Below are 6,999 nucleotides of genomic sequence, written 5' to 3'. Positions count from 1 at the left end.
GATATCCCACAAATAGTGCTGCAACACGAGCTTGAACAGAAATGGAAATTAGACTCGTCGGCAATGAGCTCAATGTATGATGAAATCAACTGTGCAAATTATGCATTTCCTCTAGACAGGCGGCGAATCATTTGATCATCATTAACCAACGCAAAGCTCGTTCATTTTTAGACTGTCGAAAGTGAAAGTAAAACTTGAACATCGCACACAGATTGTTGGAAATGTGAATTTGACGATGCAGAATTATTCGGTCCAGCCTGAAGAACTCTAGTTGCAAGAAGCCTTGCTCCCGCTGCAAACTGAAGACTGAACGAGGATGAAGCAGTGGAAAGCTTTCCCGAAATATTTAAAATGCAATTCTAAAGTGATTTGTTTTATGGCCAGGCCAGTGTGCTGGAAGCCCGAAATTGGCAAATGGTAGCAAACTGCTGCTGGCGCTTGAAGAATGGAGGAAAAGCCAGGAGGTTCCAGCTCTCTAGCATTTGCAATTGTTTCGTTGGCACCAGTATTTTTAGATCTCTTTATATCCGCTTCCGGCAATCGGCCCACTGCACCCGACAGTTAGACAGAGAGACAGACAGAAACTGTGGTGCGGAAAACTTAACTCGGATTTGATGTTGCCAAGCAGCTGTTAATGTTGTATGATTTATATCGAAAGCTGCCAGCGACAGACCGAACCGAGCGGTCAGTTTTATCTAGGCAGCTCATTATATTGCACTCCATATGTATTCCAAGTATCCAATAGCGTTTGGTTTTCATCAACTTCTCTACGCCACCACACGACTTGACAGTTGGGGGTATATATAAATTTTTGGCATAGCCAAAGACCACAGGTCACTGTTGCTGTCGCTGTTGCTGTCATTGTCATAGTCAGTGCTGATGTTGTTGTTGCTGTTGTTGTTGTTGTCGATGTCGTAGTCATTGCCGTTCTCTCAACACTTGGTGTTCATCGCAATGGTGAATGCACTTCCGTATCCGTGGCGACTCGCAAATTCAGCTTCCAACCGAATTTGCATCACGTTATCCCGAGCCCTCAGTTAGTTTATTATTTTATCGGACCAGTTAGTTCATGCAGCTCCCTCCCTTTCCTCTTTCACTCTTTCTCACTTGCTATCTCTATCGGAGTGTCCGTAGTTTGTGGTTTGGCTCCAATAGGCACTTTCGATGTCCCTTTGCCATTTTCGGCTCGGATTAGATATCATCTTGCCATGTAACGTGACTTGCCCCGTTTTGGGTTTGTTGTACTACGAATACTCCTCGCACTGTGTAAAATGATTTGTTGCTGGCCGCATTCAGATGTTTTTGCGCAGCGACTACGTCTGCTCACGCCCTAGAGAACATAAATCAGCACTCAACATTTTCCCCTCCCCCTACACACACACACCCAAAAGACATGCACACATCGTATAAGTTCGAGTATGTATGAAGCTAATGTGAATATGCAAAAATTTGCAGACGTAATTGCTGCTCGAAGCTTGAAAAGTTCATTCATAACTATCATTTATTTCTCGTCGATTTCACAATAATTCGAATATAAATAACTATCGTATCACTGGTGTTAATATTGTACAAAGCCAGTCAAGCATTAGAGGTTAGGGGTGTTTTTGGTGCCTTTAAATGCAATAAAGCTATCACATGGGTGATGCACACCTGGACGAACTTTGGCCAACCTACAGAAAGTTTTATAGGCTTAATAATGGCTTCGGTGCTAAATGGTTTAAAGGATTGGATGATATTGCCAGTGAAGCTAGCATGCGTGTGCTGCGCACGAAAATCGTTACATAACTTAAATATTTGCAGCCCAAATAGAATTTTATTTGCATAATCGTCTAGTGTCAAAGTTGCTGGCAATTGACTAAATATAATCTGCGGCTGTCGTTTCAGGCAGCTTCTGTGTGAATTTGTAACTAAATAAGCTAGAGATTAGGTAGAACCCTTGAGTGTGGAATACAAAAAGAAGACTTCCGGTCGTTGCGAATCTCAGAATGACACTTGAAATTAGAACCTCAGAGTTAGGTCAGCAAGCGACTGAGCAACTGAGCCACTTTGCGAAATTGTTTCTCGAGCTAAATAATTGGAACATAAATTCGTTTGACCCCATTTTAGTTAAGCTTCACATTGGGCACCCTTCATTACCTAGCCGTGGTAAATTTCAGCGCTGCCAGAAAATCGGAGGTACTTGCAGTAAATCTGTTAAAGCAGAATAAAAACTGTGTCAACAGCAGAACCCCAAAGTGTGCCTTCGCTATTTGTAGTATTGTAACAAGGAGTCAGTGGACGACCAAACATTTCTCCAGCTAGGCTTGGCTGAATAAAATAAACTAGAAAAATGCTGGAGGCATTTATAGTTATTGCACTTTTATGGAGCCGCTTTACTCGCCAGTTGACTGCTAGCTTTTAGTATTGTACTTCTGCCATGTATCGTTGTTCGTTCAAACATTCAACTATGACTAATATTTAAGCTGTGCGCTATCTGGGGTACTGTTCATACATACATACATCAAGAGTTCAAGTTGCGGCCAAGATTCGCCTCCCCTCACACAGAAGCGAAACAATTAGAGAATGTCGCACAAAAGCTGATTCCCCCGCACCCCGTCTCAGTGTATGCATCTCACACCCTGTCAAAGCATGCTCCTCACTCTGTGGGGTTTAAAAAATTTTAAAAGGGAGAGAAGAGAACAACAAATAAAATCTGCCCTCTTTGGCGTGGCGTATGCAAAATATGTGAGCAGCATTTTATTTGTGTTTGCTGTTTGTGTGGATCATTTAAAACGAGAATGAAAAAATAATAATTTATCAATTGCTAAAGAATTTTAAGCATTTGCTTATTGCGTTATTTTATGGATTTAGTTGGGCAACATAAATAAACAAAATCCAGTGTAGCAAAAATGCATTGCGCATAAATTACGCATTTAATATCATACAAAAGATTTTTGAGTTCTTGCCGCAGAATTGCCAATACACACATACGAGTACACACATATATAGATAAACACGTTTGTGTTATTGTAAAACCCTATATTGTTTTAAATAATTAAATATGAGTAGCATTCTCGTGGCTGCTAAAACTAGGGCATTTAGTTCGGCATTCTCGACTCTCGAGTATCCCCGCTAATGGGCAACTATAGCATTTGTGCGAAGAGTAAATTTAAATACACAAAGAGGTCTACAACTTGCCTGCTGCATTGCAGTATGCAGTATGCATTGTACAATGTATTCGCTCTGTATCCCTACAGGGTATACAACGAATATTAAAACGTTGTCCAAGTAGCACAAACGACTCTGTGTGTGTGTGTGTGTGTGTGTGTATTTTATGTGTTACACTGAAACTGCAGCTAAAGTAAAGTGAAATGACATGAGAGTCACTGCCTGGCACCCAGTTCAGTTTTCTGCACATATTGTTGAGGGAATATAGCCGATGCATAAGCGTATCACATTTTTCGATATTCTGTATCTTTTGATATTCTTGACCCATGTTTTGGCTCAGTGCACGCACGGTTTTCGCTGCAGGTGCGAATACAAATTATGTGTACTGGCAAAATAGCACGCACATACTCGTGCGATGGCCCTCGGGCAAACGAGTATACTCGTATTCGCAATCACACTCACACTGGTACTCACATTCACATTCACACTCACTCTTACTACTCGTACTCGTGCACGCCCAACAGAATTCAACATTGTGAATGGCGCCATTCAGTTTTTTGAAGCATACTTTAGAGCGCACTTTTTTATTGATCAGCTATTGGAGGGCTGAGTTCAACTTAAGTTTTACTTTTTTACCTAATTTAAGCCCAGTACTTAACGTACTTTATGGTGTAATCTATTATTGATCAGCCACTGGAACTGGTCTCAATTTAAGTTTTTACCCAATTTATGTGCCGCACGAAAATTGGCAAATGGAATCATATTGTGGTTTCAGCGAAAATGTTTAAATAACCCCAAGTTTTCTTTTCAGGAAAATATCGTAAAAAAAAGGAATTATATTTTTACTTACCATTCGTTAGCAGGAAGACGGAGCAGGAGGAAGACGGGATAGAGGGGCGAGCTTGATACCTACGATGCGATGCGATGCGACGCGACGTTTAGCTGTTCTGTAAGCTGAGCTGAATGAAATATCACATCCTGCAAAGAAATAAAAATCAGCGTCAGTAAAAATACACATAAGATATAAGCAGGAAGCAGCCAGAGATGAAACAGGAAGTGAGACACAGACACACACAAACACACACACAGCGAGACTCAGGCAAGAAACGCTCGCAGCGTCAAAAGACAATGATGGTGCAGGATCCCAAAGTAAGGAGCAATGTGCGCGGGGGTGCTGATTGTGGTGGTAGTGTGAGCATCGCTATACAGGAGCTGAGCAAATATAGAATACAAACAACAACAAAAATATATAACGATGCTGCTGGGCTGCTTCTGCCTTGCCTCTTGCCCCCCTCCAGTTCTCCTCAGACTTGTTCTGCTGGGCTGGTGCTGTCTGGACGGCATCAAACGTGACGAAAAAATGTTAAAATAAAATATAATAGCTATGCAGTAGTCCTGTACCGCCGTCCCGTTCCTGACTGCGTATAGCGCTGTAACAGCGTATTGCCGTCCTGGACTTAAGCGATAATTTTTTATTTGTATGCTTGCCCGTAAGCCAAAAGTAAGCGCGTCAAAGTGCCCAAAACAAAGCAAACTGCACAGCTAAAGGGGTGACGTGTAAGGGGTGCGACAGCAAACACACACATACACTTTATGTTACTTGGACCCCGCACCCGCACCCCACAAAACACTTTGCTGCCACGGTCGCCGTCAAGCTGCACGTTATCCTTTGTGTAATTTCTGGTTTAATGAGGCGGCATTGGCAAGAACTTGCCTACCTTCCCTACATAGCTACACCCTTGCTTCTCTCCCCATCCCTCTCCTATTGTTCAGCATTGCGAACAGATCGAGGTAGAGCATACTTTTAACGATGCCGCAGCACAGTAGGCTGTTGTTTTTTTCTCGCGTACATTTTTACGACTCGAGCATTAAGTTAAAGTTTGTGTTAAATATTTTATTGTTTTTATGGTCACATGAACACCTTAATTTTTACGCGTGCCAAGCGACGACATACAGGTCCTGCAAATTATGAATATTGTTTGTTGCCTGCGGCTTCCTCAAGCTGTCATACCCTAAAGCTGTAACAAAGTCGTCTAAATGCCTTAGATGTTTGCCAAGTCACAAAACAAAGCTAAGTTTTGCATCGCAGATCATATATGTACATATGTATGATACAGATGCTGTATACTTTTGTCCCTTCACTCCTAGATTTGGCATTTCATTCACATGATTAGTAACATAATAGTTCCAAACTGGTAACAGAGCGACGTTCGATTCTCGTTGTGCTTTAATGCGATACACGTCTGCTTTGCCACCTTTTCGATTAGTGGCGCAAAGGCGTGGTTCGATTAGTGGTTTGACTTGAAGTCTGTAAGGCGAGTGAAATGGCGGAGAGATGGCAAGTTGTGGGATGGCTTTTGGGACTGCCTATTAATTACTCATTGCCAGTTGTTAGCTGCTTTGTTGTGTCCAATTAAAAAGGACAAGGTAATCACCAGCAACCAACTAACAACAATAATGGCTTGCAAAATCGTGAGGAAATTTTAGTTTCCGATTTCGCTACGAGTCAAACACAATGTGGCTTTAATTTGCAATTTAATATTGTATGGTCGAAAGAAGTAGCCTGAGAATAGACATCGCATTCGCATAAATATTCATCTTTACTCAATGTCTAATCCTAATTAATCGTTTGACGAGTGCTACACTGTGTGATTGGGTCATAAATAATGAGTGTCGCAACTACGACGACGACGACGACGATGACGACAATATACTGCAGTAGTCAATAACACAGAATATTTGTTTGGCTAATGACCATCATACATACGAATACTTGGTAATAGGTAGACATGCATTTGCAGACTAATAACAGCAAGAGTAAATTATTTTTAGCATGCATAGGTTTATGGCACGTAACGACAACGGCAACGGCGATGGCAACGAATTTTGCAGATTTATTGCAGCTAAAATCCACGCTAATATAATGCATAAATCAGGCTGCTTAAGTCAACATATATTCACTTGAATCGAGCATAAATAAGTACGTATGGCCGACTCAACCCCTCAGTCCTCTTCTAAATGTGAGCCAAGTGAAATTCAGCGAAAACGAATCATTTTGGCCAACTGCCGCTAAAGTTGGCGTTCGCTTTGGGGCTACAGAGTTGGCCAGTTGGTGGGGTCAGAGACGAATTCGGGGTTCGGTTTCCTGCTCCAACTCGTGTTCATGTTCGTGTTTGTGCTGGCTACCCTAAATTCGACGGATATATTAGGGGCGGCTGCACGTTTTTAGCAGAGAGCAACAGAGAAGCTAGCAGAGAGAGTGAGAGAAAGACGCCGGCGCAGTTACAGACACCAAGTTTCTCAGCTTCCAGTGGCTCCGATTTAGCAAGGGAAATAACTGACATCGAATAAAAAAAAAAACAAAAAAAAAAAAAAAACTGGGTATTCAGTTCTAGCAGCTGCCTGCGACGACTTAGCGGCTCATATGAGTATATGCCTCGCTAATTGAAATATAGCAGTGTAGGTCAGTTTGAGGTAACGTCGAGTCGTGAGAATTTTATGACTTGGCATAAATGTATGCAGGCAATCTTTGGATGGATGCTGTTGTTCTGTAATTCACATATGGGAAAACGGGATGCGTGCCAGTTGTTGGACAGGTAGCTGCTCAACAACTTTAACAGCGATCTGCAATGATCAGAGCTGGTGGTTGGGCAAAACAACACGCTTTGAGTTTGCAGCAAACCTGTCAAGCAATAATTAAAAAGCCATTTATCAAAACAAACGTTAAACACAAAACGCTGCCAAGTGACTGAACTTCATTTTCTAGACACGACCCTCCGCATTCAATTGTTTGTGTGTTGTTTGCCGAGTGCGCCAGAGTGTGGTGGCTTAACACATTTCCACATCACTGCT

The 6,999-nt window shown here is 42.0% G+C and overlaps 1 long non-coding RNA gene across 1 annotated transcript in view; it reads right to left on the bottom strand.

Moving 5' to 3' along the window:
* LOC117565510 (uncharacterized) overlaps positions 1-6,999 on the bottom strand; it is a 37,834-nt gene that overhangs the window by 5,318 nt on the left and 25,517 nt on the right. The window contains exon 2 of the long non-coding RNA XR_004571884.2: positions 3,998-4,125. This is a non-coding gene — a long non-coding RNA (uncharacterized LOC117565510). The remainder of the gene's footprint in view (positions 1-3,997; positions 4,126-6,999) is intronic.

The sequence above is a fragment of the Drosophila albomicans genome, chromosome 2L (assembly GCF_009650485.2).
Source record: "Drosophila albomicans strain 15112-1751.03 chromosome 2L, ASM965048v2, whole genome shotgun sequence".
Taxonomy (NCBI): Eukaryota; Metazoa; Arthropoda; class Insecta; order Diptera; family Drosophilidae; genus Drosophila; species Drosophila albomicans.
Note: the sequence above shows the minus strand (reverse complement) of the source record. Positions and strands in the feature narration are given on the sequence as shown.